The following is a 16,682-nucleotide window of genomic DNA, read 5'->3' as shown; positions in this document are numbered from 1 at the left end:
GTTCGCGTTAGCCTGCGGTAGATATTACGCAGTGACTCCGGGTGACAAACAGCCTGGTCGTCGCCTGACGTTCGCAGACCGAGCAAACAATGTCGTCAACAGACTCGGCCAAGAGTGAGTTTGCTTGCGGCAGGCCCCCGATACTGCACCCCAGCCGAACCGCCACTCTGTTACCGAGACGAGCCAATAGCAGATCTCAGATCAGTTCGTATCAAACAACATTGCCAGTTTATGAGGTCCTTCTTCGCTTCATTATACGATTATCCACGTTAAACTACTCCACCATTCAAAGAATCAGCAGACTCGCAATAAAGTTTATCATCACATTTCATCACAAAGGAACTCGGTCCACGCCAGACCCGTAAACATAAGAGGAACTTCGGGAGGTGGCCCAGTTGCTCATCGGAAACACCATTGGTACCGGGGTGTCGCCTCTCATTACAGAATGCCAAACCAAATGCGCCAGGATACGAGGGGCGTCTGTTCTCTCGCGAGCCCGAACACCATCTCGGGCGCCGGGTCGCCACTTCGTAGCACCGGTCGCTTCAAGCTCCGCCACTGCTGAAAGCTCCATGCTACCCATACTCCTTGGGTGCCCGGCTCCCGTTAGTGCCAGTGTCGTGATCCATTGTCAGTGAGCCGATTCGCTTCGATATTTTTTCGCCTGCCGAGACGATAGCAAGACTGCCTTCTTTTCGAGTCGTTCAGCCAGTGACATTTATTCATTTACGCAAACACGCAGCAGCCAAAGTAGAAGACCGTATTTCCCGAGGTTGCTCAATCCTGGTCCTGATGCCGTTTCAGAGTCGGCAATTACCTAACAGATGGCTTGTCTAAGATTTCAGCTGTTAGCGCAGAATATTCACAGCAAATCAGAAAGCGCAGACCGCTCATCGCGTCGCTTCCACCAGAGCATTTGTTATTCGCCCGTAGTGCATCTTCGACCAGCAGTACACCGTCACTCTCGCCTTGCGCCACCAACCTTTCTAACTCACCATCTCACGATACTAACGTACGACAGACTTACCTATTGCGTGTTATCGTATTGTGCCAATCATAATTATTGCTTGCCAGTGCCAGTCAGCCAGTGCCAGAGTCGTAGGGATAGCAGGTTGGTTCATTATGTGCATTTACCCAGCTGTCATCAGAGCGTTGGCAGAAGTGTTCATATTTCAGATAGTTAGGGCCACCAAAGCCGACTCAGAACCTCTTTCAAAGTCAGGTAGTTTCGCTGCAGTGTTAAAGCACGAGTTATTATGTCACGGCGTTCAGTTGCGACACACCGGCAGTGTGACGGCCTTCAGTGATTCTCTTCAAGAATTTATCCTCCTTCATCCAGCAGCCAGTGAGACTTATTCCCAGAAACATTTTCTCTCTTTCATTTGACTGTAGGGCCGTTGAAAACAGCGAGCAGGCGAGACAAACCGCCACACTGACCATATGCCAAAATCGCTTTCCACCCCACACTGAAGCTGATCTCCTGACTTCTTCACTTTTCATGGGGAGGCTAGGTTATCAGGGTATGTAGACGTAAAGCCAGGCCAGAGAGCAGATAGGCGAACTCCTGCTGCCAATCTTAAGACATTCTTCCTGCTGGTTGCAGACTTGCAGATCAACCGGGGAAGGGGAGAACAGCAACACCGTGGAAAGATCGACGCACGCTTCTTCGCAGAACCCAGACTTCCAGCCCAGACGTAGTCAGGTGCCTTCCACTGGTGAAAACCAACTGGCCGCCACAAACACTGCAAAGCCCAGGAAAGCCCACCTGTTCATCCACCCATGCCGACCATGTTACCATTCCTTATTAAGTCGGGGTGCATTTATTGCACTATATTTAGCAGCTCAGTGACGTTCAAAAATACCAGCATAATACGGTTATGAGACATAAACAAAGGTAGTAACTCAACAATAAGCCACAAAAAAATAACAGTTTTAGTTTAACTTTGCACTGAAAGACTTATTCGTTCAAACATTCCACTGATTCTCAAATGCCAAAATTCAAGCCTCAGATAAATCATGTTATAGTAACGAACATAAAGAATATGAAACAATCGAATATATCCAGGAGAATGGCTGGCCAGGTTGCAATCAAAAATATACCTATGTTTATGAAAAGGCACAGGGAAGAAAACACTGTCTCACCATGACAGTTCAACAACACCAGGTCTATAATATATATCATCAGGAGCTAATAGCATTTACAGAGACAGATTTACACAGCAAAAATAATATATGCATGTGGAATTAACAACCCTTCTCACTGAAAACAGGGTTAGTAACCAAAATCAAGCTTAAAGCTGCTTTAACATGATGCATCTGTTCTGCAAACGAGAGCATCAAAAACATCGGTACAGGAGTCGGGAGTATGTCTCAATGACAACGAAAGACAAACTCTCTACTCAGTATCTGCCACTGTTTCAACAGCAGTTTATAGCACTCCTGGGGACACTGAGCTTAATAGGTGCTTCACAGAATGAGATGGCACTGTTACCTTAGAAATGTAGCCACTACTGCTGAGTAATACAGACAATGTCAATGTTGCACATCACAATATAACACAGGTGACAGCACTCAGAAGAAAGCAGCTCAAGATTCAGACGGGCAATGCAAAGAGCACCTTCTTCCGCCAGCCAGCAGCAGTCAGAGCAAGCACGCCTGAACTCAGGTCAGCATCACCACAAACACTTCACAGGGAGTCACAGCGCACTTCGAAAACAACAAACTTGGCTCAAAGAAACGAGCAGTTCAGTACTAGTTAGAGGAGGCGAGAAACTGATACTGTAAACAAAATAATACATTATCTTGTCATTAATGTTTCAACAAATATCTCACCCAAAGGCTGACCAAATAAACACAAAATACATTACTTCGACATAGACGCATTCGCTTCGTAATTATTCTTCGTCGCAAATGATAAGAATTGAAACACTCAATACAGAAGTTCAAATAATTGAACTGACAATATTGGCTCCTTCAATGTACTATTGTTCGTCGTATTTTTAACATATCAGAAGTCATTTAAAATACATGGGATTGTTATTCGTGTTCTTAATGCGCCATTCGCTATTTGACATCACTGCATTATTGATCATTGTGGCGCTTATGTTCGTAAATTGCTGCACATCCTTTGTTCCGTATTATTTGTCTTCATTCTTCGTAGCAACCGTCTCTTTGGCCTGTAAATATTCATTATGACTATTATTAACATAGTTCAGGAATATTCTGAGAGCTTCAGAAGTTTTCCTTATTCATAAACCCTTGGGATGCAGAGCAGGTGTCTGTTATAAATCACTCACTCACACAAGGACCCAGTTTATGATTTCGGTATACGTGGCTCAGATTTCTACACAGTTTTAGGAACTCTGTTGTTAGGTAACCAATTAGCTCTAGTCACGTGTGTCAAGTTCATCTTTTCAAGTTATGAAGTCTGTTAAACTGTTATACAACTTACTATGACAGCATATATATATATATATATATATATATATATATATCTATATACATATATATATATATATATATATATACATACATATATATACATATACATATACATATACATATATTACAGCATGAGCAGTTATATATAATCAGTAAGTTGTTAATGTCTCTTAATATTCATCTGTTTCATCTGAAATAATATACATAGTATGTGCCATCAAGCGTAGTTTCTTTAGTTGTCAGCCGTTCGCAAGCTAACCAGTAAGGACAAGAATCAGATGCGGACGATAACTCATTTATATATTTATATGAGCGAATTCTTTATCACACATTACATTCTTACAAACACTGGCCCCATGCTAATGTCATTTACTACTACCATACTCAGGAATATCGAGGGGATAGTGACCGATAAGGAGCCAGTAGCCGAAAAGTGACCAAACATCATTTTCCAAGATTTCCAAAGTCGATACCATGACTTCATTAGGTTATCAAGAGGTATAAGTTGATGTCGCACTCCGCTCTACATAGCATATAGCCAGTTAAAAAGTGACGGACATGTTGGCAGGCTAACTCACTATGACAGTCGATTGGCACGTTTGAACAGTTAGCTTCAGAATTTGATTCGTTATCGGTCGCGACATTGTATGTACAAACGCACCTCGCATTGAAGATTACTGATCGGTTTGGTGATGGGGCCACGAACGACAGACTCAACAATTTCATCGATCATGACCATTAGGTTAATCATAATTTCTCTGCCATATTCCCGAAGTTAGCATGAATTGAGTTATTAAAGATTAGAAGCTTAATGTTTGTATATAAATAACACGATGATGCGACAAAAATCATAAATAAATACACAAACCCCAAACATACCACTGGTTGCCATAGCGGGTGAATGACGATTACCGCAAAACTCATCATCGCATAAGGGCATGCGCGCACTGGCATTAACCAGCCTCTCTGATAGCCTAATGGAAATATGAATGACTGAATTACTGAGTGGCACTGTTGGGTGTTTGAGTCAGGTTCTCAATCAATTTATCACTATACCCCCGGTGATATTCCCGGAAGTAATGTGAATTGTATACAAACTATCATAACTTAAATGTTTATGTGTATATATATATATATATATATATATATATATATATATATATATATATGGATATATAGATATATATATATATATATATATATATATATATATATATATATATATATATATATATATATATATATATATATATATATATATATAAATATATATTATTAATATATATTATACATATATATATATAGTATATATATATGTGTGTGTGTGTGTGTAGGTGTATGTATATAGCATATATATATATGGAGTATATATGATATATATATATATATATTTATATATATATATATATATATATATATATATATATATATATATATATATATATATATATATATATATGTGAGTATATATATATATATATATATATATATATATATATATACATATATGAGCAGAAGTATATATGAAAGGTTCTCAAGCCACCAGGTTGGCCAGAACTATTATTTATCAGTTATAAAAGACATTAGAGTCTAGATTCAGGTATTCTATCTACACAAATTCAAATAATATATACAGAGTCTGTGGTTGTAAGAATGCACGCAAGTGATTTACTCTTTCTCAACAAAATTTTCATAGAAAGAGCAAAAGAATATATCTTCAAAATAGTGTCTTCAGCAAAAGACTGTATTGACTGTTAGAATAAAGACTGAATCATGTCAATAATTAGTTTATTAATGAATTGAAGATAAGGTAATGATGGATGTAAGTTAGAAACCTCATTCAATCTGTAAACGTAAAGAGCTTCATTGTTTATGTTAACATTATTAATACTATGAGGGGAAAAAAGAACCACCATCATGAGCTTGTGGTTTTCTTTTTCCCCCCTCCTGTCAGTGTATGTGTTAGCATAGGCGAATGGGGAATGCTTGCGTTTTTTTTTTTTTTTTAGTTGAATGGGGTTTCTAGCCCCCATCAATCATTTACAGCTATCTTTAATTCATTAATAAATAGTGTTATTTTATGAAGTTCAGTCTTTTCTTATTCCTCTTGAGTGTACAGTGTTTTGCTGAGGATTACTGACTCTTTGGGTTTAACAGCTCTTTTGAAGTCATAATTGTTTTTTTTTAATCTTCCTATAAGAAGAGTTTGTTTAAGGGAAGAGTAAATCCTTGATGTTTTTTCTTTTTATAAGCAATCTGTGCATTCATACAACCTGGATCTGGTATATACATATTAATTTTGTTTTTACACGAGATTTGTGTAAGATGGAATACCCTATGACTGGTCTAAGGCTCTGAAAATAATCTTTATAGAAAGCTGGATAAGAATAATAGTCTCCAACTTATATGAGCTCTCATAATATATATATATATATATATATATATATATATATATATATATATATATATATATACATATATATATATATATATATATATATATATATATATATATATATATATATATATATATATATATATATATATATATAAATATATATATATATATATATATATATATATATATATATATACATACACACACACACAATACACACACACACAATACACATATATATATATAGTTACATATATATATATATATATATATATATATAGTAGATATATATATATATATATATATATATATATATATATATATATATATATATACATATGATGACATATATATATATATATATTTACATATCCATATATATGAGAACACGCACACACACACACACACATATATATATATATATATATATATATATATATATATATACGCATAAACATTGGGTTGTTAAATGTAAGTTTATTATAATAATTATTATTACTAGAATATCACGAAGGACTATAAGTGATAATTGATTATATTTGAGGATTAAACACCCAACAGTGCTCCTCCACGAATTCCATGATATTCATGACATTAGGCTATCAAGAGAGGCATAAGTTAATGCCAATTCTGCCGTACATATACACGATGAGTGGGGATTTTTACTTGGTGTCAGTCGGTATTAGCTCACCCCACTATGGCAGCCAATTGGTATGTTTGGGACATGTAGCTATTTTATGAATTTTTTATCACATCATCGTGATATTTTATATACAAACATTAAGCTACAAATGTCTTTTAATATCCAATTCATGCTACTTCAGGAATATAACCAGAGGGAAATTATGAGTGTACGCCAAAGTCGGCATTAACTTATACCTCTCTTGATAGCCTAATGGTCATGAACATCGACTGGAAGTTGTTGGGGAGTACTGTCGGGTGTTCAAGTCACTCAGGTACCAATCCATTTATCACTTATAATTCCCCGTCAGTGATATTCCCGAAGTAGCGTGAATTAATGTTTGTACATACAATGTCACGGTGATGTGATCGCAATCATTGTATTGATGACGATCTAATCATAACGACCGACTGTCATGGTGGTTAATGCTAACGCTAAGTACAAGATGGAAATCCCCGCAATTTGGCTGGTATATATATGTAGAGCAGATTCGACATCAACTTATACCCTCTTGATAGCCTAATGGTCATGAACATCGACTGGAAGTCGTTGGAAGGTACTGTTGGGTGTTTGAGTCACTTTCAGTACCAAACCATTTATCAGTTATAATCCCCCTCCGGTGGTATTCCTGAAGTAACGCGAATTGAATATTAAATGACATTTGTAGGTTGATGTTTGTATATAGAAAAGTCATGGTGATGTGATAAAAATTCATATATATATAAATATATAAATGGGTTAATGCGTCCACTGTAGTCCTGAGTTCTTGTCCTTCGCTGGTTCGATCAATGGACGCATTTAACTTATTATCAACTAAAAATTCCCTTCAAAATATATAAGGAAAATATATTATTTCAAGGTAGATGAATTGGATATTAAAGGACATTTTAGAAGCTATTGATTATAGTATATATATATATATATATATATATATATATATATATATATATATATATATATATATATATATATATATATATATATATATATATAGATATATATATATATATATATATATATATATATATATACTGTCATAAGTAAGTTATATCTATTTAATTGTATCATTTGAATGATTTAACAGCTCTCCCAGGCCTGGCCCGAAGGATTAGGACTTATTTTACGTGGCTAAGAACCAATTGGTTACCTAGCAAACAGACCTAAAACTTCATTGTAGAATCTGAACCATTATACTGAGAAAATGAATTGTCATAAACTGGGCTTCCTTGGTGTAGGTGGAATTACACAGTTTCTTATCATAATAGACTGCCTTGGCGCACTAAGGGCATCCCAAGTTTATGAATAAAAGGAAAACTACTGAAACTCACCCTGTAAATCTGATCAGAAATAATAATTTATATCACAATGGAATTAGAATTCTTTTACAATTAAAAATTGGTTTATTTACAGAGAATGGGGCAAATATGCAAGACACAAAAAGGATATGCAATACTTACAGACATAAATTACATACAATAGATCAATAATGCAGTGGAGTGCAACAAGCAGTAAAACATTAGGGGCCACAGATACAACAATCCTCATATGGACAAATGACTCTGTTATGTTAAATACATCCACAGACAATAGTACATTGAAGGTGAATTTGTATTACTGCAATCAGTTAATTAATTTGACTTCTATGGCAACGGATTCTGCTATCAGGCTATGACCAGAATGGTTACAGAGTTGGATGGCAGGTCATGTATGGTATCAGAGTTAATGTACTTTGTGATTTATTTAAGTCACCTTTCAGATTTGCCATTTCACGCGTTAATGTTAAGTGTGCATTGTCTTACTTACGGTATGTTTCATTCCTCATTCACTAATTGCTTGAACTATCGCTTAACAATTCGGCTTTGTTTCATTTCTTTCGAGTATAAAGATCAGAGGAAGGACTTGTATATTATACCGCCCGATGGAGTTCAATGACTTTGCTCTGACACTTATAAGGCTGGCGATTATTGGAGAACTTCTTGGCATTCTTACATCCTGAATCTTGCTTTTGAGCTGGTTCTCGCAGGAAACACTTCTGTCACCCAAGCATCGTAGATCTAGGTTCGACAGCGTGACATTGTCACCTGCGACTCGTTGTACTGCCGCCCAGTGGATACAGATTTCAAGGTATTGAGTGCCATCTCATCTGTCGGCACTCGTCGCATCAGTGTATCCCAAGACGCCTTTATAAGCTGCCGTTGAGGGAGCAATCTGGCTCGTGAGGTGTCAAGTAGGGAGGCAGATAACAGGTAGGAGTTTATCTGCGTTGTCGGACAGGACCGCTCACTCCCTGTACCAGTATTACCTGTAGTATTCTACTCCTCGTTTGCAGAACTGAGATGCATTGATCATGGCCTCCTTAAAGGCGCTTTAAATTTATTTTGATTAATGCTTTCCTGCTTTGTGTGAGGGGAGAAGTTTGCTAAATTTTTATATATATATTATTTTTCTATATAAATCTATCTATAAATGCTAAATTTATAGACTCTGGTGGTCCTTATGGCCTATAGGCCTTGGTTTACGTAAATAATGAAGGCCGTCATTTGGAATTAGTATTCTTTTATAATTAAAAAGGCGTTTATTTACAGAGATTTGCAGACTGGACAGGATAGGATGGATGCTGTAAGAGAGGTCAGGAGTTAGTACAAACACGGAAGAGACAGGAAATCTCCCCTGCTATTAATTAAACAATAAATTTCCGCACGGGGGGAGGAATCAGTTACTTATATCACTTAAACTAATTTGCCCATAATTTTAGACTAGGGAAGGGATATTTGAATACTCATCACTGAATCATATTAGGATGATTTCAAAGCAAGTCATGGGGTGATTCAAGGGCTGCTCAAAGTACGGTGACTTAACAAAGGGACTGCTTGTTTGGAGGAAGAAAATTGAAGTTTGAAGGAATGGAAAATCAAGGAATTTAAGAGGGGAAGGAAAGGGCTGGGTTACTGACTAATTGTGGATGAATGTACCTGGGTCAGTAAAAGTAAATGTGTGCGCTGAACAGATACGACACGGCTGTATACCGGAGTTAGTTCTTGCCAGTGTGAAGGGAGTACTGAGCGCATTGCTCAACTTAGTGGTAGCTGCGGAGTGCTGCTTCCCAGGAAACAGACTGCATATCCCACTGTTGTTTGGTTCAAAGTCTCAGCCTACATCTTACCTGCAAAGAGTCATACAGCCAGCAAAAGAGTGAAGAAAAAAAAAGGTCTTAAGATTAAGTACTTAGAGGTTAAGTTCCTATCTCTCTCACTGCCTGGCTACGTCCCCATGCCCATAATGGCCTAGCTACTCCCATATTGCGTGATGGGGGTGAAAGTGGGGTCACTATTGTCCACCCCAGGTCAGCTGAGGTGGGAGGCTGTCCCTACATGGGTGAAAAACAGGCACTAACTGCTTTGCTCTAGTTCAAAATACGCTTGGTCCTATCTCACCTGCCATGTTTTCTTGGCCCTACAGTCAAATGGAAGGTGAAAATACTTCACAGAATAAATTACTCACTGGCTGCCAGACAAGGGAGGAATAAATTATTAAGAAAATATATATATATATATATATATATATATATATATATATATATATATATATATATATATATATATATATATATATATATATATATATATATATTGTTATAGTGGCCTCCTGCTCACTATATATTATCAAAATGATTATGATTCCTATAAAGTTTCAGAGCCTTAGACCAGCCATAGGGTATCCCCTTTTACACACATCCCGTGTAAAAATAACAGAATTAATATACTGTATATACCAGATTCAGGTTGTATGAATACCCTGATTTCTTATAAAAAAAAAAAACAACGATTTTTTCTTTCCCTAAACAAACTATTTTTACAGGCAGATTTTCAAAAGAACTAATTTATGACTTTAAAAAAGGCTGTTAAACCTGCAAAGTCGGGATCCTCAGCAAAACACTGTACACTCAAAGAGGAATAAGAAAAATCTGAACATTTCTAAAATAACAATATTTATTAATGAAATAAAGATAGCCGTAAATGATGGTTGGGGCTAGAAACTGCATTCAACTACAAAAACAAAACACAAGCATTCCCCATTCGCCTACGCTAACATGTATACCGACAGGAGGAGGGAAAGTCACAGAGGGAGGAAGAAAAAAACAACAAACTCACGATGGCGAAAAAAAACACAAACATATGACAGTAGAAGGCAAAGATAGAAAAAAATAACTCTTAATTCTAATTATAACAATCAAATACCTTAACCTAACTTACGGTAATAACATCAGTCTTTATCTAAATCACTTATATATAAAATCAGCACCGTTGAATACATTTGAAGATGATTCTGCCGATTACCATCAGCAGCTCAAAATGTCTATAACACCAGGCAGCGTCAGCGAACAACCTTTAAATGCTTATGTGCTTACCAGAGGTAAGCCTCCCTACGAACATCACAGATCACAATGAGGTTGATTCCGCCACCAGCAATTCTCGTGTCTGTAGCACGACAGCGTCAACAGTCTCACAAAATACCACTATCAATATTTACGCTTACCAGAGGTAAGTCTCCCTACGGACGCTGTAACGCTCCACAACAGCAAAGAGGTTTGGAGAAAGCTGCAACAGAAGTGAACGCCGTGATCAAAGCTTGCACCATAAGCGATGGCTGTACCCTCACACGGCACAGGTCTTAAAAGGGCAGACGCAGACGACGAATCGTTAATACCCACAGGAAACAGGACACAGCAAAGCTGAATCAAGCTGTGGCACTTTATGGACTTGCCGCAAAGCAGACGAAAGGGGCAGGCAACGGCAAGACTCAAAAAAAAAAGCAGCAGACCTCTCGCTCAGACAACTGAGGCGAAACTCCACTGGAGACGAAGATCCTACATACACCCCACCTCCGCAGTGGGAAAAAAAAAAGAACAGCCCAAACCTTCATTTAATGACAAAAAGTAAACAAAAGTTAAAGTTAACAGTTACGTTACTGGGCTAAAAAAAAAAGACGTTAACTTTTCATGATAATTCCCCACCGCAAGGAAAAAAAATTATGCAATAATTATTTTTTAAAGCAACTCAAAACTCAAAATTTACTTTACTCATTCCTCTACAGAACTAGTGAAATACAAATGTAGCAAAAATAATACAAATATGCCTGGAAGAAAAGCAGGAAAAATTCCATTATTAATTCTACAATTCATCATTGGAAAAATATTAGCCGAAGCAGAGTCAAAATTCTCCTGGGGAAAGAAAGCTCCAATTTTAAAACCTTGACAACACGTCGGGCACGATGTTATTTTTACCAGAGATATGCTTAATGTCTAGATCATATTCTTGGATCACGAGGCTCCAACGAAGGATACGTTGGTTTGTGTTTTTGCAGTTTTTAATAAATACCAACGGATTGTGGTCCATATACACAGAGATAGGTTTAAAGGACGAGGACAAATAAATCTCAAAATGTTTAATAGAGTTTACTAAGGTGAGGGCTTCCTTTTCGATGGTTGAATACCTCCTCTCCGCTGGCAACAGCTTGTGAGAAAAATAGGCAACTGGGTGTGTAGTTCCATTCTCTCTTGCCTGAAGCAGCACGGCACCAATTCCTGTGTCGCTGGCGTCTGTAGCTAAGGAAAAGGGGAGAGAAAAATCTGGTGACCTGAGTAAAGGGTAGGTCACCAGAGCGGCTTTCAGCTATTCGAAAACTCCCTGACATTCCTCATTCCACAAGAACCTGACATCCTTCTTTAATAAATTGGTTAAGGGATGAGCAATGTCAGCAAAGTTCTTTATAAACCTTCGATAGTAACTCACCATCCCCAAAATCCTTCTAACGCCCCTTTTGTTAGTCGGAGATGGAAATTCTGATATGGCCTAGACATTAGCCTGCTTAGGAGCTACTCTGCCCGGGCCAATCTCATGGCCAAGGTAAATAACTTTTGCCTGAGTGAAGTCACTCTTCGACAGATTAACAACCAGGCCTGCTTCCTACAAAACATTAAATAAAACCCTAAATCCTCTGTAAATGAGTTTCCCAATCATTACTATAAATAATTAAATCATCTATGTACACTACACACCCTTCAAGGTTTCTGGTTATGAAATTCATTAATCTTTGAAAGGTGGCGGCCTCGTTCTTCGTACCAAATGGCATGACCTTGCACTCAAAGAGACCGTCACCTGTCACAAAAGCGGAAATGTCCCTTGCCCTGGGTGTAAGACTGACCTGCCAATAAGCTTTAAGGAGGTCAAAGTTACTATTAAATTTTGCAGATCCTACACGATCAATACAATCCTCCACCCGAGGCAAGGGAAAACAGTCAGTTGTAGATACTTCATTAACCTTACGATAATCAAAACAAAGGCGATGTTGACCTCCCTCCTTCTTGACCAAAACCACAGGCGAGCTCCAAGTACTATAACTATGTTCTATGAGGTCATGGTCAAGCATATACTGTACCTCCTGATTCACGATTTCTCTTTTGTGTGGATTCAACCAGTAGGGGCTTTGCTTGATGGGTCGGGCGTCCCCGACATCCACGTCATGCTGAAGAACATTCGTCCGAACGGGAGAATCCTTAAATAAATCTTTGAACTCGTGAATCAGGCTGATTAAAGAGGATGCCTTTCCCCATCTAAATGCTGAAATTTTAAGATTTAAATTATTCAATGTATCAGAATTATTTTTCAAACTAGTGGGTTCCACAGACACAGGACTTTCTACTTCTACATTAACACAACTATCAGGGGCACGAACTACTGTTACCGGATCCGGTTTACTCTCTAAAAATCTGGAAATAAATGGTTCAGTCATATTGATATGACAGAGTTGAGTATTACGTCTTCTATTAGGAGTTTCGATTATGTAATTTACATAATTTACTTTTTAAAGTACCTTCCAAGGACCTGAAAATGCAGCCTTCAATGGGTTCCCTGGGAGAGCTAACAAAACCAAAACCTTATCACCAGGATTAAATGTCCTTCTCTTAGTACCAACGTCATAATTAGCCTTCATAATTTCCTGGCTTTTCAATAAATTTTCCCGGGCAAAATCCCATGCCCGTTGCATTTTTCCCTGAAAATTGGTCATGTATTCCAAAACATTAATATCAGGAGCTTCCCCTTCCCAGTGCTCCCTTACAACATCCAAGGGGCCCCGAACACAATGTCTAAAAATTAGCTGGAAGGGGGAAAAACCTAGTGTCTCTCCTGGCATCGAACGGACGGAAAAGAGGGCATAAGGAACCTCCTTATCCCAGTCATTCCCAGACTCCAGGCGGAACTTTTTTAATACTGATTTTAAAGTTTGGTGAAAACGTTCTACCTGGCCCTGGCTTTCAGGATGATAAGGAGAGGACGTAATATGTTTTACCCCAAGATCTTCCATCTTTTTCTTAAAATAGCGGCCAGTGAAGTTTGTTCCACAATCCGACTGCAATACCTTCGGAATACCGAACTTTGTGAAGAACCCCACCAGCGCTTCTACAATTTTCTCACTCTTAACCCTTCTCAATGGAATAGCCTCGGGATACCTTGACATCCTATCAATAATGGTTAATAAATATTCATTCCCTCCTCGAGTGTGAGGCAAAGGGCCGACTACATCAATAATAACTTCTGTGAACGGCTCGCCCACAGAAGGTATAGGGGATTAAGGGAGCTTTTAGCACCTTCTGGTTGGGTTTCCCCACCAACTTACATACCTTACAGGACAACACATGTCTTTTAACATCCTGGCGCATTTGGGGCCAGTAGAAAATTTCAGCCACTTTCTTAAAAGTCTTGGAAACACCCATATGCCCAGATAGATTATTTTCGTGAGACAAAAGCATCAACTGACTCCTATATCAGCATTTACATCCATCGCCCGGCTGAAACGGTAAACTAAACCACCTTGTTTGCCAAATGTAGGTTTGTCCAAGTTACCCACCTCCTCCTATGTTACATTACCAAACTCTGCCTCTTGGGCAGCCTTAAAGGAATCGACATGCCAGTCGATGTCCCCGTTACCCAGAATTTTCATAATAGCTTGATCCCTATCAGTCTTTGTGTCAGTAACCTGTCTGTCTAAAGTGTCTAAATCCAAATTTACCTCGTCGAGGTTATGCTCCCGTGCCCGAGAGCGCGTAACCACACCAATAGGAGTATCTAATAAAATGTCATTACATATATCAGCCTGATTATTTTCGTCTAACTTGGTAAAAGTTAGACGAAGGTTTTTCACTGATGCTGTCTGGTGTTATAGACGTTCTGAGCAGCTGACGGTAATCGGCGGAATCATCTTCAAGTGTATTCAACGGTGTTGATTTTATATCTAAGTGATTTAGATAAAGATTGATGTTATTACTGTAAGTTAGGTTAAGGTATTTGATTGTTATAATTAGAATTAAGGGTTATTTTTTTCTATCTTTGCCTTCCACTGTCGTATGTTTGTGTTTTTTTCGCCATTGTGAGTTTGTTGTTTTTTTCTTCCTCCCTCTGTGAATTTCCCTCCTCCTGTCAGTATACATGTTAGCGTAGGCGAATGGGGAATGCTTGTGTTTTGTTTTTGTAGCTGAATGCGGTTTCTAGCCCCAACCATCATTTACGGCTATCTTTATTTCATTAATAAATATTGTTATTTTAGAAATGTTCGGATTTTTCTTAGTCCTCTTTGAGTGTACAGTGTTTTGCTGAGGATCCCGACTTTGCAGGTTTAACAGCCTTTTTTAAAGTCATAAATTAGTTCTTTTGAAAATCTGCCTGTAAGAAGAGTTTGTTTAGGGAAAGAATAAATCGTTGTTTTTTTTTCATAAGAAATCAGGGTATTCATACAACCTGAATCTGGTATATACAGTATATTAATTCTGTTATTTTTACACGGGATGTGTGTAAAAGGGGATACCCTATGGCTGGTCTAAGGCTCTGAAACTTTATAAGGAATCATTATAATTTTGATAATAATTTATATAGTGAGCAGGAGGCCACCATAACATTTTGGCGACCTCGCTGGGATCCCTCAGCATAAGACAGGCATTGTACATTCACAGAGGTGTGTGGTTAGGTTTTGTTGTTTCTGGATAACTTTCCCGTCTTGGTTGTCTTACTGTGAAGATGCATTATTTTGACGATTTTGAAACTGAGGCTGCCGTCCAGTTTTTGGCTGATCCTCAGTGGGAAGAGAGTTTGTTTGAGTTGAATAAGGAACAGCTTTTTATACTCGCTGATCATTTGGAATTAGACATTGCGGCTGACATTAGGAAAGGTCAATTAATTCATCAAGTGTTGAAGGCGGTTCATTCCGCAAAGGGTGCAGTTCCTAAAAAGAGTAAGAATGATGATGATAGCGATGAAATAAGTGAACTGCGATTGCAAATCTTAAGGGAACAAACACGGTTACGGGAATTAGATTTGGAAAAGGCTAAGCTTGAATCTGATGAGCGTGAGAAGGAGCGCGAGCATGAGTTGGAAGTTCTTAGGTTACGGTTGGAGTGCGGGGAACCTGGTCGGGTAGAAAATAAGTTTAACTTGATTGGTGCTTTGAAGCTTGTCCCTCTTTTCGATGAGTCGAATGTGTCTGAGTTCTTTTGTGCCTTTGAGAAAGTTGCCCGAAAACTGGAATGGCCCAAAGATATGTGGACCACGCTGGTTCAGTGTCGGTTTAAAGGGAAGGCTCAAAGGGTATATACGAACTTGAAGGAGGACCTTACCTTTGATTATGATTCTGTCAAGGCCATTGTCCTCAAAGCTTATGACCTAGTCCCTGAGGCATATCGCCAGAAGTTTAGGAACCTTAAGAAAACTAGTGAAATTACATTTGTCGAGTTTGCTCGCAGGAAAGAGCAATACTTTGACGGCTGGTTAAAGTCAAACGAAGTGTATGAGATATATAGGCTGAGAGAGTTGATTCTCGTAAAAGAATTTAAGGATTGTGTGTCTAGAGAGCTGAAGACTCACTTAGAGGAGCTTAAGCTTGACTCTCTTCAAGAGGTGGCAATTGCCTCTGACGAGAATGTACTGACTCATAAACAGGTAAATAAGAGTATTTCTAATGCAGAATTAATGCCGTCCACTGCCGTCACGCTTAAGGAGTGGCCACTAGCAAGACAAGGAAATGGATTTGTGATGTCCTGACATGACTAAACTTACTTTACTTAAAAAAATGCAAATTATGGTGAAATTAACTATTGCCGTCCGTTTGCTA

Source organism: Macrobrachium rosenbergii, chromosome 23 (genome assembly GCF_040412425.1).
Source record: "Macrobrachium rosenbergii isolate ZJJX-2024 chromosome 23, ASM4041242v1, whole genome shotgun sequence".
NCBI classification, from domain to species: Eukaryota; Metazoa; Arthropoda; class Malacostraca; order Decapoda; family Palaemonidae; genus Macrobrachium; species Macrobrachium rosenbergii.
The sequence above is the reverse complement of the archived record's forward strand: the minus strand, read 5'-3'. Positions refer to the sequence as shown.